Raw genomic sequence first — 25,953 nt, 5'->3', positions numbered from 1 at the left:
ATGAGAAATAACTGTATGTAAAATATAGCAGCAACATAGCATAGGGGAAGAAATAGTGAATCTCTTTATTTAAGGTTGTGCACCCAAAAATTTTCAAAGTTTGAACCAGAGGCTGGATTCTATATTTGTCTTTTGGTGTTTCTTTGTATATAATTGATTTAATACAGAATTGTTTCTCTGTACTCTATGCTTTAAAACCTAAGATGAATAGAAATTGCAAAGATACATACAAGTGATATTTAGTTCCAACTTCCAATCCCAATCTTGATCTTCTTAGGCCAAGATGGGAGAATTAAGGGGCTGGGGGTGCTGGTGTCAAGCTGTAATGAGGCTGCCACCTTATTGAGTCCAAGGTGCAATCTCTTAAGGAGGGCTTGTCTCAAAGTCTCATCCACATTCAACTTCTCATCCACTGCAATGCAGAGATCTTGAACTTTGCTTCAATGTGGCTCTCAATACACTTCCAACAACACCGGTCCTTTCCTTCATGGCCAACCTTCTCTCTCAAATGCTCTCATTGCAAAGACAAGAGAGCTCAAGCACACCAGGAGGAGGGGTTGCATAGAACAGCAGCAGCAACAACCTCTCCTTGCCATTAAGGTAGCACTAGAGCAGCTCATTATATCCATTTTAGATGACCCTAGTGTTAGTAGGGTAATGAGAGAAGCTGGATTCTCCAGTACAACTGTGAAGAACAACCTAGAGGACGTTTCAGCTTGTTCTGTTTTTCAGTGCTATAGCAGCTCTGGTGGGGGATTCTCTCTTCTGCTTGTTCTCCTCCTATTGAAACTCATAGAGAGATTAGCAACCACAGGAGTTTCTAGCAGACCCATTTGTTGAACTGCTATTTTGAGCAAAACCCACTTCTCTTTTCTACTCCAAAGAAGCCTTTAAGTTCCATCTTCACTGATTCAGCCACTGAAAAGGAGGATTTCAAGTTGGTTTTGGAGGTTCTGATGAGGAAGAAAAGAAGGAATACAGTGATTGTTGGGGACTCCATTTCAACTACTAAAGGACTGGTTGCAGAGCTCATGGGGAAAGTGGAAAGAAGCGGGGTACCTGACGAATTAAGATTGGCCCACTTTATTAAATTTCAGTTATCCTCTGTCTCTTTGAGGTTCATGAGGAGAGAGGATATGGAGATGAAGGTTGCAGACTTGAGAAGGAAGGTGGGTTCTCTTGTAACAGGAGGTGGGAGCAATCATCTATGCTGGAGATCTCAAATGGGTAGTTGAAGGTGGTGTTGGTGAGAAAGAGGGAGGATTCTCAGCAGAAGTATGTAGTTATAATGCTACTGATCATCTGGTTGCAGAGATACGAAGGTTGCTCTCAGACTATAGCTGCTCAAACAGTAAGGTATGGTTAATGGCCATTGCAAATTATCAAACTTACATGAGGTGCCAGATGAAGCAACCCTCTCTTGAGACTCAATGGAATTTTCAAGCTGTCTCTGTTCCTTCAGGTGGATTGGGTTTGAGCCTCCATGCTTCCAACTAAGCCAACCATCAATAGCTTCACTCAAATGCATTAAGTTTTAGATTTATAATGAAATCCTTGAATTTTTGCTTGGATTTGTGTTTCTAATATTCATTGTTTTGATTTTTTGATTTTTTTTGATTTTTTCCAAATATCTTCTAATTTTACCTTCTCAAAGAGGGTCCACTTATTAAATTCGATCTGGTTTCTTTATTTTATCATTTTATTTATACATTCTATTTGTTCATTTACTTATTGATCTAATTGTTTATTTTCAGCTAAACCACAAGTTTATTTACCATTTTAGTTTGCCCTTTCCCTTGTTTAGAATAGATCTGGAAGAAATTTTCTTTTGATAATCACCAAATGTGAATAAAATACAGTACCCACAATAAATAGAAAAATAAAAACAGAGCATTAGTTACTATATATGAAATTCATTTACCATATCTATATTGACTGGAAAATTTAGAGATTCTTCTTTCTTTTTTTTTAAATTCCTTTTTTGCATTAGATTTAATCTTTTCTTTTCTTTTTTTCATTCTTGTAGTGCCCTTGACTCAAAGGTATCTCTCTCTCCAAACACATCTCTAGTGCCAAAAACAAAACCTTTCACTCCTAAGGAAGAACCAGACAGTCTCACCTGTTGTGCTGATTGTATCTCCAATTTTGAATCAATAAGCAACATAATTACCTTTAAAAAAAAATACTCAAATGAATAAACTGCCCAACCTACCCTGGGGTAAGACCAACAACAGCTAGGTTGAGATTAGGACTTGGATGGCTAGGTCCAACAACAGCCAATGAAGGATTCTAGTCGTAGGCCTTCGAACCTTACAGACACCCCCTAGCAAGACAAGAAACACATCGTTAAAATGTAAAACTACCAATTTTTCTCACGTTAAGCTCGGTTAAAATGTAAAACTACCAATCCTTCCCACGTTAAGCTCAAGCACTTAGGTGATTACCATCCAAAGACTAGTATCTTGACATTAGATTAAGATAGAATTGAACCGAACGTAACCAGGTCATGATAATAAGCCAGATCTCAGTATAAACTAAACAGACTTATTCAAACAGATCTGTATAAACTACAGCAGACTTATTCAATGAATTAGCACAAATACAGAATTGTTTTTATGTACTCTATGTTTTAAAACCCAAGATGAAAAGAAATTGCAAAGATACATACAAGTGATATTTAGTTCCAACTTCCAATCCCAATCTTGATCTTCTTAGGCCAAGAGGGGAGAATTAAGGGGTTGGGGGTGTTGGTGTCAAGCTGTAATGTTCATATATGACATTAGGGTGATTTACTAAAAGGAAAGGGGTCATGGTCTTGACCTTATAATGAGAGACCATTATTAATGGATCTTAATTAAAAAGGTAGGAATAAGTCACCCGGTACAGCCCATAAAGTCAGAATCAAGACAAAACCCATTGGAGAACTTTCTTTAGTTGGTTTTAAAACATATAAGAATCTGTGAATGGTTGGGATTTGGGAAAAAGTTCAAGAGTTGGAGGTAACAAGGAGAAGAGGGGAGATAAATCCATTAATATCAGAAACTTAGAGAGGTGACTGAATATATGGAGAAAAGCAGCAAATTTAACAGCAAATCTGAGAAGTATCAAATATCAGTCCCTTCCCCTGTTAAAATATTTTTTTTAGGTCAATGTCCAGCTCTACAATGAGAGGGAGTTAGAGATTGAGAGTAACAAACAGGGGAGGAAGATGTATAGGGGGGTGTTGAGATTAGAGAGTTGAGAAGCTTTCATCATTTGTCAATCTGTCCACACATATGAAGCACTGTTTAGGTTATCAATTAATGCAGTATTTGCAAAGCACAATTTAAATCACCTTAAGCAAAGACAGAATCCAAAGTTTCCCAACATCTATTCATTAGCTTGGGTAACTAGTCAAAGAATAAGGTGTTAGTTTGGTGATCAACACATGCACCACCCAAGTTTCATCATTTAAAGGACTTGAACACTATTTTGAAGAGATAGTGAGAAGTACAATCAATGTCAAAATCTAGAGAGTTTAAACAAAGATAAACTGCTTTGGGGCTATCAATATCCACTCAATTCCATTTAAAATTGTAATCAAATAAATTAAATGCCATTGATTTTGATTAATGAATATTTGGAAGAATGAAAGATATTTCTTTTAAGTTTCTTATAGTCGGCTTAGCCTTGTACGATATTCGTAATTTAGGGTTACCTCAACCCCACTTCCATTTTAAATAAATTCTTTCTTAGCTGATAAAAACAAAAATGAGAATTGAAATGGTAAATTAATGTTATCTATAGATATCTTTCACTACTCCTTTCACAAGGATTATTAAAGGTACTTGTTCTATTACTCTTCTCAGCCATGTTCATGGAATACCAAACTCCTACAATTCTTGCCACAACCATAAACCAAGACACAACTAATTTATTAAAATTTAAAATTCAATCATGGCCATACTATATATATATATATATATATATATATATATATATATATATATATATATATCAATTAAGGAATCAAAAGTTTGGACCAAACTGTAGTTATGCTTTTATATTTGGTTTTTCCATAGAAATTAACATCTGATCAACTAGCAAGAACACAAATACATAAAAAATTAACACCCCCCCCTCCAACACACACACACACACAAAAAAGAATATAAAGTAAAATCATTAGATTATACACGGATTACAATTAATAATTGCAGCCAGGATCAGGTTCATAGAAGATTTCAATCTTTACTTAACTACAGATTACAACTAACAATGACGAGTACATAGACAAACAACATCACATATATGCATGATTCTCTCTTATGCTTCTACTTAAACGTTTGTGTGTGCATTATTTTCACTAATATGTAGTGTGGTAGAAAATGCAGATGAAGATCTTTAGATCTTCACTTCTACTAAAGCATAGGATGCGCAGAATCAAACAAAGACTCGCTTGGTTTTTACTAATTAATATTTTAAAGTCCCCTCTATAAATTCAATTGAAAAAAAAAATTAAATTAAAGTGAGGCAGTAATATCTTGAGCAAAACTTCCATGAGTTGAGAGATGGACCTTCCAATCCACTTGGCACCAGCATTGAATCACTGAGGCTGATTTAGGTCTCTCATCTCCCCTACGTCTCAGTTCTCAATCAACAACTAAAACATAAAAAACCAAGAATCCCATACAGTCCAACTAATAAATGGTTTTGGGATTCAAACCTCAAGGAACCTTTATGCAAGGAAGACCATAACTAAATATTGAGGTTAATGGGTGAATGATGATTCAAATGGTAATTATTAGACTGAGGAATTAGTCTCTCTATTATTTTCATAAGCTAGCTTGTCCAACCATTGGAAAAAAAGAAGAAGAAGAAAGGAATCAGAGACAACAAACTCATTTTGTTTAGGTTGATTTAACATATTTCCTACCCACTTTAGATTTACAAGAGAACATCAATGGCATAATGTAAACTAGACTACAACAGTACATACTTTAAAGGTTTGAGAAAACTCCAGCTAATTAAACAAATAGAGATTACAGATTATATAAGTGAAGGATGAGCAGATTATGCACTTCTGTAAGGCTTTTACATGATCTGATCCAATTTTTATTGGGGTTAAAATTTTGGCCATTTCTCTGCAAAACAGAGACAATCTTTCGGCCTTTTTTTTCCCCCCTCAAAGCAAAAGTGTATTAATCAATTATCATTGGTTAACTTTCATATAGCAAAGAGATTGAGATTTCATTATGTGAATTCGAGGGCCATCATGAACCATATATTCCAGGTTCTATGCAACATCAATATGATATCAAAGCAAACCAGGAATGGCAATGGAGGGGTTCTAGACTCCGTAGTCAAAGGGTGAACAACAAGGAACTTAGAGCATTATACCTACAGGACCAAACCTATCCTTAAGCATCAGGCATTACATCCTTGTTATAACACACCCAATAATTCCTAAAAAATGGTTTCTCTCAACAGAATTATGTGCTTGGTATGTCATAAGTGTAGTCTGCCAATTTGAGTAAGTCCAAATTGGTTTGCACCTGAACACACTGATGCGATTTCACATAGACAACCACAATATAAATAGAAATCCAAGAATAAAGGCTGAATAGAAGAGTTAAATGCAAAATCCAGTAGCACAACATGAGCGCAAGACAACCCACAATTCATCATCATCGACTACAAAATCAGTCAAATAGTGTTCACATTGAAGGAGAGAGAGATAGAGACAGATCAAAGAGGAATAAGAAGAGTAAGAGCTCACTACGTACCTCAGAGTAGGAGATGCTCCCCAAGCAGGGAGGCCAAGAGCAACACCACCGTCAGCTACAGCAGGCTGGAGCTCTTGACAGTGGTAGCCAGAGCAACACCAACCCTAGAATCTTCCCCTTGATCCTCAATCGGTTGTTTTAGCCCCAAATGGTCCACAACGGTTGCAGTGGAGAGAGGTTGAAAGAGATTTAAGAGAAATCTGAGAGAGAATGTGGGAGATTGAGATAGATTTGAAGAGAATGTGAAGATTAGAGAGGGACACAAGGACGGTGATCAGTGAACAGTTTGAGTTCTTTGCTGAAGCCACAAATAGTCCTCAGCTTGCAGCGGCAAGAGAGTGAAAGAGACTGTGGGATGATCAATCGTCCATGGCCATTGTTAATCAACAACCCAAGCCAACATCAATGGGTGATCTGTTTTGTAATAACTGAAGAGACAAGATAAAGGTTCTTTATCTATCAATCGGACATTGTTCAACAATAACAAAGAGAGCGATTTGAGGGAGAATGCGAGAGATTAAGAGAGAAACTCAGGGATTGGGATTTGAGGGAGAACGATTGTGATAGATTGAGAGAGAAACGTGAGGGATTGGGATTTGAGATTTTAGAAAGGGTCGATCAGTTAGCGCGCGGCAAGAGGCGGGAAATGAATAGAGTTCAGAGTTTTTTCGTGAAAAATAGTAGCGGCGATTATCAATAAACGTGGCTATATGGTTCCCCATCTAACGGCGTTTTCTTAATAAACACCCGAAAACACATAACTACAATATGATATTACGGCATTTAAAAATAAACGCCGTTGTATTGTTTCATACCCCGGTGGTTTAGCACAAACGCGCGAAAAAAGCATTATATTAAGCGGCGATTATCAATAAACGTGGCGATAGTTCCCCATCTAACGGCGTTTTCTTACTAAACGCCCGAAAATACTTATGGGAGGAGTACATCTAATATGATATTACGACATTTATATGTAAACGTCGTTGTAGTGTTGTATACAGCGGCATTTCAAAACAAACGCCCCTAAATATGTATATGTAGCGGCGGTTACATGTAAACGCCATGATTTCTACTTATTATCCTTTATACACCGACGTTTGGTGGTAAACGCCGGCGAATATTCATATATACCTGCGTTTATAGATAAACGCCGCCAAGGCCCGTCAAAAAATGCCGCGAAAGACCCTTTTTCTTGTAGTGCTTGAGGATCTTACTTCTTGGAGCCTCAACGTGGGTGCTACTTCCTTGAGGTAGGTAAGCCTTTAAGGCCCTCCCTTCCTTCTATATTTGGTTTTTTGGGGTTGGGAGATGGTGGAAAATCGATCTAGGGTTTACTTTGGAACCCAAAAATCGATGGGAACTCATGGCCTTAAATTTTATGAAGCTATTTGACTCTATTGGCTAACCTCAAAGCTCCCAATCCCAACCCAATCGATAGACATAGGGTTTCTATTCTATTATGCTCTAAATGAAGTTCTCTTGCTTTCCCCCTCTTGAATCCTTGGAATACATAGACCTAATGAGGTCTTAGGATCTTAATGGACCAAGGAGGAAGCTCCCTTGGTGTTCCCTTTCCTTCAATCCACTTGGGAATGGAAGCCTTGGTGAATAACCCTTTAATTTTGGAGTTTAGAGCCACGTGGTTTTACCTGCGGTTTCAAGACCTACGAGAAACCGCCCCTTCAACCACCCTGAGACCATCTTCTTAAGAAGCTCTCTGTTGAAGTCGGCTTTACCTGCGGTTTCATATCTGAGGTAAAATCACACGTAAAACCGCACCCAACAGAACCTTTCCTAAGCCCCTGTTAAGGTTGGTTTTACATGTGGTTTTAGGTTTGGGCATGAAACCACCCATAAAACCACCCTACCTTTAAAATCTACACCTTAGGTAATTTGTGGGGGGACCTTTTGGGAACCCTCCCCTTTGAAATTATTAATCATATTCTCACTCTTTCATTAGGGTAAATCTCTCATTCTTGCAACGTGTTACTTAACCGCGGCGGCAACTCATAACTACGGGACATAACACATAAGGTGAGTGGGTTTGGTTGTTTGGGCTTGATATTATTATTGCATTGTATATTATGTCATCATTATAAATTATTAAGCATGCTTGCGCATATTGCATACTTTTATATATGATTGTTATGATATTGGTTGGAGATGCTTTACTTTGATGGGTTACGGTGCCGGTGGGTGCCGGAACCTCGGATACTATATATATTTATGAAGTAATTATGCTGAATATCATATTGAACTGTATGCGCCGTGCCGTTCTGGTAATCGGACACTAAACCAGATGAAAAATTGATGCGCCCGGATTACCTCTCGGGACGATAGGACTTGTATGTAGTATATCTGCGGCTAGGATTTTACATCCTTATGCTACGACTCTTATCAACAGGGGTTTAGGTGTTGGGTAATCAGTACACCGGATTCTGTGGAGGTGGGAGAGGCCAGTCATGGTAGTATTGGTTATCAGGGGTCTGCCACTGAGTGATCTTGGAGGCTTCGATCGGCGTAGGTCCCAGGTGACAATTGAGGTTTCATTGTGGCGATAAGTTAAGTGACCCACAGTGTCTCCCGAGTTGTCACAGTAGCATATACCTCTGACTTAGTTGTGTGATAGGTGGAAAAATAGAATTAACATGTGCATGCATCATTGGACTATGTGAATTGTGAGTTTGTGCATCCCCATCCTCTCACTGGCTTAGTGGAGCTAACCCCCTCGTATATACATTTTTTTAGATTATGATGCAGGTATGGAGGAGCCGAAAGCTGTGTTAGAGGAACATGGCAATGGGTGTCTTTGTGACGATTGTGCCTACAGGCCGTGAGAATTCTAGGGACTTGTTTCCCTTTTGTTTATTTTAGGGCGTAGGCCCATGTATAAACATTTACTGTTATACCCTTGTTGATAGTTATTAGATGGTAATAGAAAATGGATTAATTACAGTATTTATCATCTAGGCTTTGATCATCTTGTAACTATTTGATTTTATACGCTTCTGTAAAACTATTGATCTTTTGGAATGTAATATTCCCCTTTTCGCACTCTGATATTATATTGTTTTAATATTAGTTATGACTGTGCGTTGGGACACTGTGTCAGTGATCCTGGCAGATTAGTAGGATGACACGCATCGTCCTAGTCACCCCTTGTATTGTATTTTATTCATTGTTGGGATGGGGGCGTGACAGAGTATCAGAGTAATGATGCTCTGCACCGACCACAGTCTTGCGGACTCTTGATTTACTCTCCACAATTAGGTTCTAAACTAAAAATCTTCAAGAACATAAATGATTGTGTGCAGACATAGGAGACGACTGATTGTGGTGAAACAAGAACTTAGAAGATAATAGGTAACATGGAACTTAGGATTTAAACCATAGGCTGTTAAGGTACAACTATATAATTGTTGGTTGAGTCTTAAGTAGGTCATAGATGGACAATTATATGCTATAATTCATAAACAATAATGAATCAATTATAATCAAGCACAATTATCAACAATGATTTAAACTAGAGAGAATTAAGCAAATACATAGAGATACATATAAGATTAATTACAAATATCCAATTGTTCCAAATCTTCTTGGGAGGCAGCCATATCCTTCTCATTTTAACATTCATGATTTCATCCATTCCAATAAAAACATATGACTCCATCCTGCTCAATCAAAAGATACCAATCTAAACACCATAATTGTTCCAGATTCTCTGTTTGGGCATAACTGTGCCTTTCCCAACTCAAAATGCAAGATCTCATCTGTTCCAACTCAAAACATTTGATTCTATTTATCTCAGATTAAATATACAAGTCTACCATTTCTAAAAGTTCCCAGTTGTTCATCCTAAGACAAGAACTAGAAGAACTGATCCAAGATAACTTCAATTTGTTGAGAGAAAGCTGGGCTAGACGTTGCACCACCGCCACCACCGTGACCAAGAAAGGTGTTGATGTCATCTACCCCTCTCTCGATACCCTCTAGGCGCCGAGTCTAGTCGGAGAGTTGCTTCGTGACCTCATCGAAGTCATCCACCACTCGCAGGTTCAGCCGCCTTATGGTCGTCAGAATGTCACTACCTCTCGCCTGATGAAGGAGTAGGGATTCCTTCCAGGTGAACAGTAGGTCTTCTCTTCCCCAATGGAGACATTGATAATGCCGGCCAACTATGCTGCAGTGAAGGCTATAGGGACCCCCTTGGCATATGAAACAACCCGATAATTCTGTATGCCCGGGTTCTCGATGTCCAGATTTGTATAGAAATGACAAATGAGTTTCAGATAGTATGGTTCAGGAAGGTTGAGAATGTTGGTCCACCCCAATGCCTCGAATCTCTGCCCCACCATGTAAGTTTTTAGGTCATCCAACACTACATCCCGCCCTTCCACCATATTTTTGAAGCGGAAGTAGTCTTGGTAAAGCTCTTGGTCCTCTATCTTTTGAAACCATAGTGGATCTAGGACAGTTGGTGCAATTGTTCAACGCGTGCACGTCGTGTTCTTGGAGCCATTGATTGTTTTAACCTGCAGCCAAAAGCCAAGATTGATAGAAAATTAGTACCTTAAAGGCTAAGGCCTAAGTAGATGATCAATGTAAGGTTGTGAAGTTCAAAACCTAGCCCTTGATTTTCCCTTTCAAAGCAAATTAAATTACAACAGGATTCTTAGGCTAGAAAATTCTGATTTTTATCAAATTGTGATCTAAGAAGTTGGGGAAAAAGGAAAGGCATGGCCATTATGTGAATGACATGATAAATAATGAAGATTCATGGTCATAATATGCCTATAAAGTAATGCTTTATGCAAAACAGTGAGTTCAAGCAAAATATGGACTTATTTGATCTTGAAACATGCTATAAACTTTAAAGAAAATTTTTAGATTTTGTGATTGGGAGATTGAATCATAAGAAAGAAGTAAATATGGTTTGTGACAACTCAGAGAATGTAAGCTAAGCCCTATCTAGTAAGACCGAATCAAATATGGCAAAAGAGAAGAGAAAAATTTGATTAGGTTTTGGTTTTTCCAAAATCCAACCCAAATCCTTGGATTAGATGCCATAGTTGGGTGCAAGCCCTTGTATAGGTTGCTTGTGGTGAGAAAATGATTAAGATTAGGTTACAAACAACCTATTAGGCAAAAAGAAAGCAAAAACCCCAAGTTTTCAAAACCTGAATCGTGTTTTGGGGTTTCTCCAAGAGAAAGAAATCGATGGGAGAGATAGAGATCTTACCTGAATGCGATTGGATGTTATTGAGGAGTGATTTGGAGCACCAAAATCCTCCAAGGAGTGAGGAGAGAGCAAGTACGATCGCAGTTGGGGTTTCTCCAGAGCTTTAGAGTTGTATTTTGAAAAAGGGAAAATAAGCCTTTAAATCGCGGACTTTAAATTTAAAGAAAAAGGCCCGACGATTTTACATACGATTTCAGCCCAGGTAAAAACCACCTGAAAATCCGTACTTAGCCGAGGCTGTTTATTCTGGTTTTAGTCTCAGGCGGATTTACTTGCGATTTCATATTTGAGTAAAACCAGGCATAAAACCGCCCAAGCCAGAAAGGGTTTTCTTGCCCTGTCTTGATGAACCAACCTACGTTAGGCTTTTATTTTCTTCGTTTGATGTTTCCTTCGCCCCTTGTGACCTATCTTACCCTGGTAATTTAAGCTCTATGCTTGGTAAATAAAAGTATAGAAGAGAAATGTCTACAAGATGTGGAAATTATATTATGACAAGAGCATATAAGGGAAATGAGACATAATAACCATAGGAAGATGTTTGGAGTGAAGAGAAATGAATAAGATCAATGCACATGTAAAATCCATGTGAGATCCCTGATGCATGGATGTGAATAATGAGATCAATATGAACAACATGTACTTTTGGCTACTATACATTCCAAGCAATGCCAATCAAACAAGTTACTGGATGAAAATACCTCAACAAGAGACAAGAATTATTTATCTGAAGAAAAAAGGAAAGATTCAAGGATTTTATCAATAATCATATATACAAGGGACTATACTTGAAGATAAGATAATGTGATAATTTTCTATGAGATTTTATGGCATGTAAAAGAATTAGATTTAAACTTGGAGAGTTTTCCCAAAATATTATGAATTGAGGATTTTACCACAACCAAAACCTGAACATAATCCAAGTAAAATTCAACTAGACATGACGAACATAGCAACAATCTCTAAAATGCTTGCAAAGACTTGAAATTTTATGAAAGATGCAATAATCAAACAAGGATCCAACAACTTAGTGCCATCGATCAAATAGGGCTTGATTTACATCCAAAAACCCTAGTTTCAATCAGTTTGGTATGAATTTGGTGTACATGGCCATGTGATTACAAGCAAAATCAAGACATGATCAAACCTTAAAATGATTCATCCCAAATCCAAGAAAAGAGGAAGTAGAAATGGGAAGAAAGCCATATCTTGAACAACTGAGAGTTGAACTTTGAGCCTTGAGATTACAAGAAAAACCACCCAAAGGAAGCTTGAACGGAAGTCCCTATAGAGCTTTTTCTCCCTGCAGTTATGTCCCTTTCTTTGGAGCCAAAAGTGTGTTTTAAAACTCACGGCTCTGTTTTGTTAAATTTTTGCGAACAGACGAACGAATGGATCCACTTGTCGTGAATCCGCTTCGCACAAAACTTGAAATTATCATTTTAAATCTATGCGGATCAACGAACGGATCCACACTCATGCATCCATCCATAAATCTGTTTGACTTAAACCCTCTCGGCCATTGAGACTTTTGAGATCGGACGAACGGACGGATTCACATTCCACATCCGCCCATTACTCCGCTCTCCCTATCCTAGATTGGATACCCCGTTGTGTGACCCATTTGTGGGAACCACTTAAGTCTAGTTAATACCTTGAAATTGAAAGAGGTTAGGACTTGTACCCGACTGGGCTAGTTAATAAGAACTAGCAGGCATTGGTAACCGCTGTGACTCCTCTTTTACATAAAAGGAGAAGAGTTACCTTTGAGAATGAAGACCTTAGACCCTGTGAATTTAAAGACCCGAACCTTATGGATAGGGAAACCTAAACCTATACGGGTAGAGACCCTTAATGGGATGCGTAGAATCTAAACCTGGGGGTAGGAACTAGGAAAGGAAAGTAATAGGCTGGTTTGGGCTGTTTATTTGAGTAAACCATAAAGGTCTCGTGTATTTGGAAGTCAGTCATAACACCTCGAGCTAGTGACGACTCTATTTGAACTTTACTTGATCCATCCAAACCTTATTTAGACTCATAGAGAAAGTCCTACACCGTGATTTGACTTTCTAAAAAAAGGACTTAGCGAACCATACCTGAGAACTACTTGTTCTTGTGGATTGATCTAGATGACAGATATGTCCATAGGGATGTGAATATAATTATTGAATTTATGCCTACGTATTGGTGTGATAAATATATATAGATATCCCTTAGAACCTTGGACTTGTGTGACTAGAGTGATTCTCTGGTACTACAAGTATGACTTACCTCGACCTTGCTGTGAAACTAGTTGGAGCCCTGACCTTGGTTGACCAAACCTTAGGGTAATGAATAATGAATTTAATTACCAGATAGGTTAAATTATGGAGACCTGCTTGAAGAGTTGACTTGGACAAAAACTAGTAAAGGTTGTTGGTTCTCGAAAGAGGACTGATGTGGACTCTTCCCTGTGGGATAACTGTATAGTAGGTTTAAAGGTTGTGAAAGCTGAAACTGAAGGATGTAACAAGACCTTCTCCAACGACAGATATGAATGGGGTAATGGATCATCAAATGCGTTCTCTCCGTATTGGGAGTGAACAATAGGAGATTCCATCAATATTCTAAATCATTCTAAAGTTGGGTTAGGTAATGAGACAACCAGATGTGAAAGCCTTCAGAATGTGAACCCTATGTTTGAAAATGGACAGGTTAAATCCTGTAACCCAAGAATGACCAGAGTAGTGAAGGCTAGAGTAGTATCACCTGATCTGGAAGATTTAGGGAACCTTGTTCCTTGAGACTCAACTTAGTAGTTGAAACCCTGTTTTTCTTGGGTTATTGTAAACCACATTTCTTGTGGTAATGTGACCCTATAAAGGAAAAGAATTGTGAAACCTAACTTGCTGTGCCATGTAGGCGCTGCCTCATCTTGGCCTTTTGACTTAGTTTAAGATGTGAAAAACTTGGGACGTTGTTACTCAACAACCCTTATCACTTAAGACCCTAGCTGCCTCAAACTTCGGGGATGAAATTTTTTATAAGGTGGGGAGGATGTTATACTCGCACCCTGGATCATAATTAATTATTGTTTCTTTCCTACGATGTGTAGTTATCACTGCCACGTATGCTGGTGAGCTGTTCTCACTGGTGGTCAAACCCAGCTATAAAATTTTAACCACAGTACGGGTTTGCCTGTGGAGGAAACTATTCGGGGTCATGGGTGACAAACCATGACGGCTAAGAAGTAAGTTCTAGCCTTTAATTTCACTTATTTACCCTTTCCCTCGATGCCCTCGAAGTACGGGTCGAGATTTGGACCACCTGGGCTATTTTAGTTGAGTTGGGAATATTTTATTTATAGGTCCCAGTTACCTCGAGAAACGTGTGAGGGACTTGTGTTCTATTATTACGTGGACCCCACCCTTTAATAGACCCTTTGATAGACTTCTTTCCTATTTAGAACTAATGGGTGACCCATTTAACTTAAAGTACCCATATGGTTTAATGACCCATTTAACTTGGACCGACCCATTTAACCTACTTGACCCATTTGACTAGTTGAACTTAAAAATGGGTTCTTATTCTATTAGTACCCAACCAAATGGACCCTAAAGCATCACTTGCCTTAAATAGAACTAAGGGCTTTTATTTTTCATTACTTCTCCACCAAGCCTAAAACGTAGAGGAGAGAAAGAGGAAGGATAGAAAGAAGAAGAGGTGTGGAGGAGCTTGAAAGGGGAGGCTTGAGGATCTTGCTTCTTGGAGCCTCAACGTGGGTGCTATTTCCTTGAGGTAGGTAAGCCTTTAAGGCCCTCCCTTCCTTCTTTATTTGGTTTTTTGGGCTTGGGAGATGGTGGAGAATCAATCCAGGATTTACTTTGGAACCCAAAAATCGATGGGAACTCATGACCTTGATTTTTATGAAGCTATTTGACTCCATTGGCTAACCTCAAAGCTCCCAATCCCAACCCAATTGATAGACATAGGGTTTCTATCCTATTATGCTCTAAATGAAGTTCTCTTGCTTCCCCCCTCTTGAATCCTTGGAATTCATAGATCTAATGAGGTCTTAGAATCTTAATGGACCAAGGAGGAAGCTCCCTTGGTGTTCCCTTTCCTTCAATCCACTTGGGAATGGAAGCCTTGGTGAATAACCCTTTAATTTTGGGATTTGGAGACACGTGGTTTTACCTGCGGTTTCAAGACCTACGAGAAACCGCCCCTGCAACCACCCTGAGACCATCCTCTTAAGAAGCTCTCTGTTGAAGTCGATTTTACCTGCGGTTTTATATCTGAGGTAAAACCGCACGTAAAACCGCACCCAACAGAACCTTTCCTAAGCCCCTGTTAAGGTTGATTTTACATGTGGTTTTAGGTTTGGGCATAAAACCACCCATAAAACCAACCTACCTTTAAAATCTACACCTTAGGTAATTTGTGGGGGGACCTTTTGGGAACCCTCCCCTTTGAAATAATTAACCATATTCTCACTCTTTCATTAGGGTAAATCTCCCATTCTTGCAACGTGCTACTTAACCGCGACGGCAACTCATAACTACGGGACATAACACATAAGGTGAGTGGGTTTGGTTATTTGGGCTTGATATTATTATTGCATTGTATATTATGTTATCATTATAAATTATTAAGCATGCTTGCGTATATTGCATATTTTTATATATGATTGTTATGATGTTGGTTGGAGATGCTTTACTTTGATGGGTTACGGTGCCGGTGCCGGAACCTCGGATACTATATATATTTATGAAGTAATTATGCTGAATGTCATGTTGAACTGTATGCGCCGTGTCGTGCTGGTAACCGGGCACTAAACCAGATGAAAAGTTGATGCGCCCAGATTACCTCTCGGGACGATAGGACTTGCATGTAGTATATCTGCGGCTAGGATTTTACATCCTTATGCTACGACTCTTACCAACAAGGGTTTAGGTGTTGGGTAATCAGTACATCGGATTCTGTGGAGGTGGGAGAGGCCAGTCATGGTAGTATTGGTTATCAGGGGTCTGCCACTGAGTGGTCTTGGAGGCTTCGATCGGCATAGGTCCCAGGTGACAATTGAGGTTTCATTGTGGCGATAAGTTAAGTGACCCACAGTGTCTCCCGAGTTATCACAGTAGCATATACCTCTGACTTATTTGTGTGATAGGTGAAAAAATGAAATTAACATGTGCATGCATCATTGGACTATGTGAATTGTGTGTTTGTGCATCCCCATCCCCTCACTGGCTCAGTGGAGCTAACCCCCTCGTGTACACATTTTTTTAGATTATGATTCAGGTACGGAGGAGCCGGAAGCTGTGTTAGAGGAACATGGCAACATGTGTCTTTGTGACGATTGTGCCTACGGGCTGTGAGAATTCTAGGGGCTTGTTCCCCTTTTGTTTATTATAGGGCATAGGCCCATGTATAAACATTTACTGTTATACCCTTGTTGATAGTTATTAGATGGTAATAGAAAATGGATTAATTACAGTATTTATCATCTAGGCTTTGATCATCTTGTAACTATTTGATTTTATACGCTTCCGCAAAACTATTGATCTTTTGGAATGTAATATTCTCTTTTTCGCACTCTGATATTATATTATTTTAATATTGGTTATGACTGTGCGTTGGGACACTGTGTCAGTGATCCTGGCAGATTAGTAGGATGACACGCGTCGTCCTAGTCACCCCTTGTATTGTATTTTATTCTTTGTTGGGATGGGGGCATGACACTTGTAGTTTTCCGATGTGGGACTAAAGCACTTTTTTCAAAATAACAAAGTATTTATTTAATCTCTCATTTTATTATAATCTATCTAACAGATCCTCTACGGCGCGTTGCCGACCTGTAGAGCGGCGTAGACTGAGCCACGTGCGCAAAGACCGCTTTACCCCTACCCAAACGCCTTGTCCGAGAGGGAGTAAGGCGGTCATTGCGCCACACAGGCCGCAACGGGCAACTACGCCATAGACGATCCAAATTGTATAGATAATGCTCCCTTTCCCTATGTTATAGTAAGTAAGAAATCGGGGTAGATTAGGCGGTTTATAACTTCCATAAAAGTGATACAAGAGGAAGTCGATCTCTTGCTTCTTCTGGAGAGATTTGCATGTTAATTAAAACCTTTACATTCTCGAGTTGGATCCGACTCTATAGAAGTAATGGACTCTGGCGAAGACAAAAACAGGGTATGGCAACTGCAATTGATTTTGTGAAGTCGATGCTGCCCTTCTTCATGTGTCTTGTAGTAGTTTTCTTGCTCTACTGCTTGCTATGGTGGATCTCCAGACACAGACACAGACACAGACACCATGTGGGCTCGATGGAACTCGCCCTTCAACTGCGAACAATGCACTCTAGTGGTGATGAAACAATAACAACAACAACAGCAACATTAACAATCTCTAGGGGTCTGTATCCAGTCATTGCATCCTTACCGATATTTGTCTATGGAGAGAGCAGCGATGGCCGTGGGACGAGAGAATGTGCTGGTTGCATAGGCTGTTTAGAGGATGAAGAGATTGTTACGTTTCTACCCAACTGTAAACATATGTTCCATGCACAGTGCATCATTATATGGTTGAATTCCCACACTACTTGCCCTATTTGCCGCATCGATGTTGAACCTCATGCTCTTCCTTGAAGGACTAGGGTTTCTCTATATTATACTGCGCATCGCATGAGATCTATATATAAGGTACGTGTTATTTGTTAAAGATGAGATGTGTGTAGGGTTTTATAATATCGTCATCAGAATAGTGGAAGCTCTGGCCGGTTTTGCTCAGCCATGGACGAAAATTAAACCTGTCTTGGGTGAAACAGGCAAATTTGTTTTCTATGTGTGTGATCTCCTCTTTTTCATTTTTTCTCTTTTATTAATTATTGTGTTGTAAATCTCACCACACCCGATCACACCTTGTACACCTTGTTAGATAAAATTCTTTGTGTCCAAACAGGACAGAATTTTATCTAACAAACCTTGTATGTTAGCTGTCATTCTTATCTTGTACGTCATCTTATATAGGGCTTAATTATAACAGTTGTAGTAGCTTCCCTTATATAACCCCAGAATCAATCTCTATCAATTAGTTCCTAGTAATTAGCGTAGAATCTTATCTTTCCCTTGACCTATGCCTGATTGTGTTCCTTCAATTCTTAGGCTGATATTTTGGTCAACCTAAGAAGCTTATCAGGTCAGGCTCATGGATTACTAATTAGTCTTATTAGGTAAATTACGGATTCGGGTCCTCTGTAGCGCGACACAGTATGTAACGCATCATCTGACTGCCCGGCCCTGTGTGCTCAGACATGCACGTAACCCAACACACAGTAGGGTGTTGGGCTGCATGCCCAAGCACACAGGGCCATTAGATGTGCGTTGCTACACACTGTGTCACGCTACAGAGGAGCCGGCCAACACGTAAATTACTGTCAGCCCTCCTTCCCGGCCTCCCCCCACCCTACAATAAGTTTAATATTCTTAAAATCAACTAAATTCATTAAAGTGGTAAATTTTTTCATTTCTTTTGTATTTATCAATCAAAGTTCCTATTTAATGCTATATATATCATGGGTCTATATATTTACCAATTCTAACATGCATTAAGCGTTAGTAGAGGATATTTAGAGAGGATATTGCCAAATCCCCAAATCACTTTTCCTATATATGTTATAATAAGTAAGAAATCAGGGTCGATCAGGCTGTTTATTCCTTCCATTAATAGTGATATAAGAAGGACTCGATCTCTTGCTTGCTAGGCTGCTCAAAGCTTGGCTTATTCCATTTGAATTGTTACATGTCATATCTGATCAGAAAGCAATTCAAGTTATATATGATTTGTTTTCTGTTTTTTTTTTTAATTTTATTTAATCAAAATACTTATCAGGTTGCTTGTGCGCTTTTTATATGTAGAAACCGTTTAATTATTATGATAAAAATGTGACAACCGGCCATAATTGGGTGCGCGTAGGCTAGCAATGAAGGTTTTGACTAACTGTAGCCCATTGGGACAATTTAATTAATTCTCATGAAGTACTGATGATTTTTCCCTAATGTCGGCGGTCCCTCTTGTAGGAGATCGGAGTACTAGGTTTGGAGGTTGGAGGAGGAGCCTGTTATGTGCTTAATATATGGGGCCTATATATTCTAGTGTATGGACGTTAGATTGATCAGTCTAGTATGAGATAGGTTAAATGCCTTAATTTAGGATACGTGTTCCATCAGTTTCGGAGCTTTTGATGTATCCATCAAGTACCCAACAGAACCCCCAAATTGAATTTTAGGATTCGTTTATATTGGGACATGCAGTTTTGTACTTTCAGTGCTCTATATTATACGTACTGCAGGAAACGTTATATATAGCTTGAAATCTTGAAGTGGAACCCTAGATTCTTTATATGGAGGTTGTTATCAGAGATCTCCAATTAGAAGATGAGTCATAGATAGTATTAAAACAAAGCGTGAAGGCAAACGAAGGGGTCATTCACATAATAATGACTGGATTTGATAGTTACTTTGAAAGGTACAAGCATAACAAAATTTCAAGCAGACACGAAATCAATCAATAATTCAAACATGGATAGAAAGAAGTGAGAGACAAAAAACAGAGAAACGATCCTCGATCAGTTGGGTCTGCCATGGCTATAGTCTCAAATAGAAGGATCATTATAGCAGTCTTCGGTATAATTGCTGTCTTATTGTTTCTCATCCTACTCTATAGGCATGTAGAGCACCTTGTTATGAGCCAGTACTATGCCATGGCCATGCGTGCGTGGCTCTAGAACCGATCAGGGACTCGAAACCTGCAGGCAAGTGCAACCACGCCAACCATTCCATAGAGGCCTTGATATATCAGTCGATCGATCATCGCTAACCTGCCGGTCTTTGTTTACAAAAAAGCCGATCAGGTGGAGGAGAATGGTACAAGAGAATGTACGTGTGGTCTGCTTGAGCGATTTCGAGGAGGAGGAGATTGTCATGCTTCTACCGAATTGTAAGCACTTGTTCCATGCGCAGTGCATCAATATGTGGTTCAGCTCACACTCCACATGCCCGATTTGTCCAAGGAAGAGAAGAGTAGTGTGTGTTGGTTACCATTTACGGCTATAGAATTGGATTAATTTCTTCCACCTCTCATTACTCTTTAAGTTCAGAGGGTAGTGGCCAGTGGATACATCATAGGATGCTTCTGCACAATCTTCTAAGGTTGGAAGACAATACCCTGAACTCAACTCCTTCCGGAGACTCGTTGGTGGAGATAGTTCAGAGAGGAGAATTGATCAGCCTTTTGTTCAAACAAGATCCAGAGAGGCGGTGACTTGGCTACAACAATACTTGTACAACTCCCTCTCTCTCTCTCTCTCTCTCTCTCTCTCTCTCTCTCTCACAACACGCTTGTAGTTTTCTAGTTTTCTTAACTATCTCATTAAGTCATCATCAATTATTTGTTATTAGTAACACGAGACACTTGTATTTCCAACCCAAAAAAAAAAAAAAAAAAAAAACACGAGACACGTGTATGATAAATACAAAGAACTGATCCTCTCAACTTGTAGTATCATTCTGTACTGGTAAGAAAGAGCGCTGCCAAGCCGCATAGCGTACAAGAGAATGTGTGCTCTCTTCACACAAAGGGTAGATATGTCATTTCATAGAGGGGAGGGGGAGGAGAGAGATGAACACAAGAGGTGCTAGTATATGTTACAAGTGACTCCATTTATTTCTTTCATCTCACAATAAGGGCAAATATGTCATTGCATAGGAGATGGGGAGAGTCCGGAGAGAAAGAGATATAAGGAGTCCCCAACGTATGCTCTTGACAACCTTCTTCTTTTTCCCTTACACACATACAGAATCACTATAAACTATAGAGCAAATCATTCAGACCTCCCCTGACCTTTTTGATAATTCAAGAAACTTCCCCTGTCCTTTTGACAACTACTCAGACCATCCTTATTTTTCGAACTTGATTTCACTTAGCCCAAGTCTGTTAACGGTGTTAGTAAATTACCTGTTGTGACCAAAATGCCCTTACACCTTTCCCTTTCTTCTTCCTCTTCTTCTTCCTACCATGGCCACCGCCAGTGCTGCCACTACAGCCATCACCCCACCATGTTCTCCCTGCCCCAACTCACCCCCTCTATCTGCAAACTCCATCCCACCAACAACATCAATTTGATCCAAAACCCAGATTAAACCCATCCACTAGAAAAGAGGGGGCCGGGGGGGGGGGAGAAGGAGAGAGAGAGAGAGAGAATCTGGAAGTAATTAAAGTAGTCCATACCAAAATTTATAGTTATGACTTAAAGCGAAATTGCTAAGAATTGAGAATCTGTGAGGGAGACAGTGTCAGGCCAAACCAGGCGACTAAACCAGGTTGGACTGGGACAGTACGGGTCATCGGATCGGCTTTTTGGGTTTTTGGTTCATGTCCTTGGATTGGTCAACGAGTAAGTCAACGACTTTCGAGTTGGTCAACGGGTTTTTGATTCGGTCAATTAAACCGATGTGAATCAAGTCAACTGGGTTCATTTCTTGGGTCACCCGAAACGACATGAAACGGTTTGATTTTGACCAAGTCAAGCTGAGCTGTTTACAAATCCTTTTATTTATGGGATAAATACGCATACCCCCCTAAGTGGACCAAAAAGGACAGATGCACCCCTAATTTTTTGACAATGCCACCTGGACCCCTCGAAATCCCAGCATACACCCCTAATTCACACGATAATGGCATTTTGGTCCTTTCCGTTAAATGCAAACGGAAATCACTAACTGGACTACTATGAAAAGTTGGTTTTACCCTTTAATGAAATAAAGAAAATAAAACTTGAAAAACGAATTTGTATTATGAAATACCCAAAATACCCTCCCTTATTTCCCTTTCATCTCTCATCTTTCCTATCTCACTTTCCCTTTCACGATCGGCTGAAACCTAACTAGAGAGCTCTTCTCTGCAACTCGCCATTGTTCGATCGATGTTCCTTCGTTAGGGGTTTGGTTTCGAGTTCCACGGTGCTGCTACTCGACTGAGACGAAGAACAGGGACATTCGTCTTCTCCGCAGTTTAGTGGTGCCCCCCCATTCGTCTTCTCCGATCTGTAAGACATTCGGTGGAGCAACCTTGAGCTCGGCGGCGCTGCTACTCGCCGGAGTGTACCCAAGTAAGCATCTTTCTCTCCGCTTCGTCGTCTTACTCGCTCCCAACAATTGCTTCAAATCTCTCCTTTTCTCTTTCAGATTTTGACCTCCGCGAGCCTGCTTTCTCAGAGAAAGAGAGAGGTACGTATTGGCTTATTCCCATTTCCTCATTGTTTCCGTTTCTTTCTTTCTTTGTTTCATTTATCTCTGTTGCTATAATGATTTGAATGTTGATCTCGTTAGGTTATCTGCTAGATCGTACACAGATACGGCTTATTCAGTCAATGCCTGTTCTTCATATTGTCTTAGGGGGGTATGCGTATTATCCCTAAAAAAAATGTCAATTTTATGTTTCACCTGTGGTTGTGGACATGGTCAAATATTAAATTATGCAATCATGTTAGGTTCTTATTGTAGTCCTTTGTTTCAGTAAAGTAAATATATGAGAAGATTTAAGGGGTTACTCAGTCAAATCAAGCCCTGGTGGTGGTAGGTATCTGGGTGAACCTAGTATTGGTGGTACCTTTTCGTTTGTTCCTTAAACTTTATCTTGTTATGTTTCTATGACACATGCTAAACTGATAAGAAATGTCAGATAAGAGCATTGACAGTAACACAGCCTATCCCCCATAGCATTCATACATTAGTTTTTGTGTTTCTGATGGAACCATAGTGTGATAAGCAATCTTTTTGACATTCACTTTATCTCCCAATTTCCAGCTCTGGGGGATGAAATACCAGAGCCTTACCATTGAGCACACATTGGTATCTTCAAACTACTTTAGGTCCTTATCTGTTTGGGTATTGTCCAATCATTTGGTCATACACTTTATTATATGCTATTAAGTAGTTAAGCATTTCAACTAGTTGATGTCTTCAAGAGTCGCATGATTTTAAAGAACATCCAGGGCAATGTAAAACTGCTAAGTGAAGGCTGGAAAAGATGTCCTGATTGAGTATAATTTTGGTCCTAAGAGAACATGTGATGGTTGGATTTCCATATGGCTCTTCTGTGTGGTTTTTTATTTTCTCTTGTAAATTTGCTAAATCCCATTTTTTCATCCTTTTTCCTTGCTCTTTATAGCAACCATCAGGATTCCTTTGGGGAACATCTTAGGGTCTAGTTTATTGGGGATATTTTTATGTAAAATTCATAAAGGCAAAGGAAATGAAAGGTTCCCTACATAGGTATGAATATGTTAGTTACTTGGCTAGACAGAGTTTGGAGGTGCGGAGACTTTACAAGCCTGATTGAACCTGAAGAGACATGGTATTTTTGATAGTTAGTAAGGAACTTTAGGTTTTGAAGACTAGTTCCAGAGGTTGGAGTGACAGCCATGGAAGCCAATAAAGTCGTGTTTCATTGGGTGAAGTACCAATTTATCATTTTCTGAGAGCTGTTCAGAATGTGTGTATATAATCATGGAAATTTATCCACTTTTGAGATATTCGAATAAGAAATCTTTCTTCTGTTTCTTCGCAGCTGAAATTTTCTGGGACAGGTCAAGTTCTAAGTATATATGACTAGGATTTTATAACAGTAGTGGGAGAAAGGATACAAGCACCAGAGACCTATGTTCCTCGAGTGAGATAATTAATGGAGGCTGGAGCTAGTTAGGGTCGCAGTCGTCGTTGCCACTGAGGGCTCTTGTGCAATTTACCTAATTAAATATAGTACTCGGCTGGGCTGTTGGGAATTGCGGTATTGCCTTTGCCGCAAATGCGCCAACACTTCAAATTCCCCCTTCTCTTGCTTCTACTTGTGTTTAATAGCCTCTTTGCTTATCTATTGAATCTCACTTGCAAACCTTACTAATCTTCTAATTATTTGTACTTTGAAACTGATGAGACATGTACTGTTGTGATTATATTGCTCCTTTTGTTGTGCTGTTTTCTACAGAATGGAAGTATGCAAGATATGGTATCAATATGCAAATAACCGCCATTCTAAAATCATAGATGTGGAAAGGTTTGGGTATTTGGACATGATAAGTGACATCTATAATACAGTGCTGACATTTATACCTAAAGGAAGGAATGTGAGATTCAATGTCAAATATAAGACACCTGGTAGTATTATAGATGAGGAAGTGATGACTGATGCTGATGTATTGAGACTGTTTACCATTATGAAGGACTCGGATTGCATAGACTTGGTCATATATAACCTGGATGTAAGTGAACCCACTGACAATGTGACCATCAATGGCCATTCACTGAGAGTGTTGGGTGGTGATACTGCTGTTACAAGACCAAGTGCATCAGAGCCCTTTGTGGATCCCATTGATCATCAAATTGTAGAGTTCCAAAGGAGTGGTAGTAGTATACCAATATTGGCAGCCTTAAATGGCAGTACAAGGATGGGAAGTGACAGCCAAAGCAGCCAAAATGTGAAACCTACTACTACTAAGATGAGTCCTAGCAGTACTGTGAGGCATACAAGACCAAGAAGTCCTCATAATGTGAGAATGCAGCCTACTTTTAGGAGTCCTCATATTCATACAAATCAATCTACTTTGAGGAGTCAGCCTAATATGAGGAGTCCTAGTAGTACTGTGAGGAGTAGCTATGATTAAAGTGTTGTTCTTGAACAGAGTACATGAACTCCTGTTGGAGTAACATTCTACAATAAGACTAAGGCAATGATGAATGCCGCTGGTAAGTCATTTGTTGATGTGGGTACTTCTAGTAGAGTAGTGGGCAGTGGACAGTTTGGTTTTGTTAGGTCTTCTACTCAAAGTAATACACACATAGAGGATACAATTACAACTCCAATACCAACTCCAACTCCAACACATGTGCATCATGTTGATCCAATCAATGAAGAAAATTCAGATAGTGAGTCATCTGATAGTGATTTTGTGGCTGAAGAATCAGATGAACTCAGTGAGAGTTCAAGCAGTATGGAAAGTAGTGAAAATGAAGAAAATACAGTGGAAGATGAGGAGGTAAGAAAAATTAATACAGAAGATGAAGAATTAGAATGTAGATCAGATGTAGAGGGAGATCCTGTTAAAGGAGGTATTGACCAAAAGATCAATTTATGTGTTGGTCAATCATTTAGATCAGTCAAACATTTGAGGGAAGTGTTAAGGGATTATGAAATCCAAGAGGGATTTCATACTTTGAAACAGAAAAATGAGAGAAGGTTGACAGGGATATGTGAACAAAGGGGGTGTCCATGGAGGATCCATGCTTCAGTAATTTCAGATGGGATCACTGTTGTGATCAAGTCTTTTGGTCCAGACCACATTTGTAAGGGTGGTCCAAGTAAGAAGAGAATAAATTCTGTTTGGATAGCGAAAAAACTTGGACCTAAACTTAGAGCAGATCCAGGTTTGAGTAATGAATCTATGTTTCAGATGCTTGATGAGCAGTATGGAGTACATGCCCACCCAAAACAGCTTTACAAGGTAAGATCACTTGCTAGGGAAGAAAATGAAGGAACCCATGGCAACTCTTATCAAAAGTTATGTAAATATAGGGATATGGTAGTAGAAAGTAATCCTAGGACTTCATTTGGGATTCAATTTGAGAATGGGAATATCTATGGACGTGTGGATGCTTATGGAGATGTGATAGTGCAGCCACAATTCAAGAGGGTGTTTGCATGTTTTGATGCATGTAAGGATGGGTTTTTAAAGGGCTGTAGGCCATTCATAGGCTTGGATGGTTGCCATCTCAAAGGTCCATATGGTGGAGTTTTATTATCTACCATTTCAATTGATGGAAACAATGACATATTTCCCTTTGCCTATGGTGTTGTTGAATCTGAAGGAAAAGATAGTTAGCTATTCTTCTTGTATGAATTGCGAGA

At 39.3% G+C, this 25,953-nt stretch overlaps 1 pseudogene; it reads left to right on the top strand.

Annotated features, from left to right (window-relative positions):
- Positions 1–24,712, top strand: LOC122659366 (annotated as a pseudogene).
- The last annotated feature ends 1,241 nt before the right edge of the window (positions 24,713–25,953 follow it).

Source organism: Telopea speciosissima, chromosome 4, assembly GCF_018873765.1.
Source record: "Telopea speciosissima isolate NSW1024214 ecotype Mountain lineage chromosome 4, Tspe_v1, whole genome shotgun sequence".
NCBI classification, from domain to species: Eukaryota; Viridiplantae; Streptophyta; class Magnoliopsida; order Proteales; family Proteaceae; genus Telopea; species Telopea speciosissima.
This window is presented reverse-complemented; position numbering and strand designations above follow the sequence as displayed.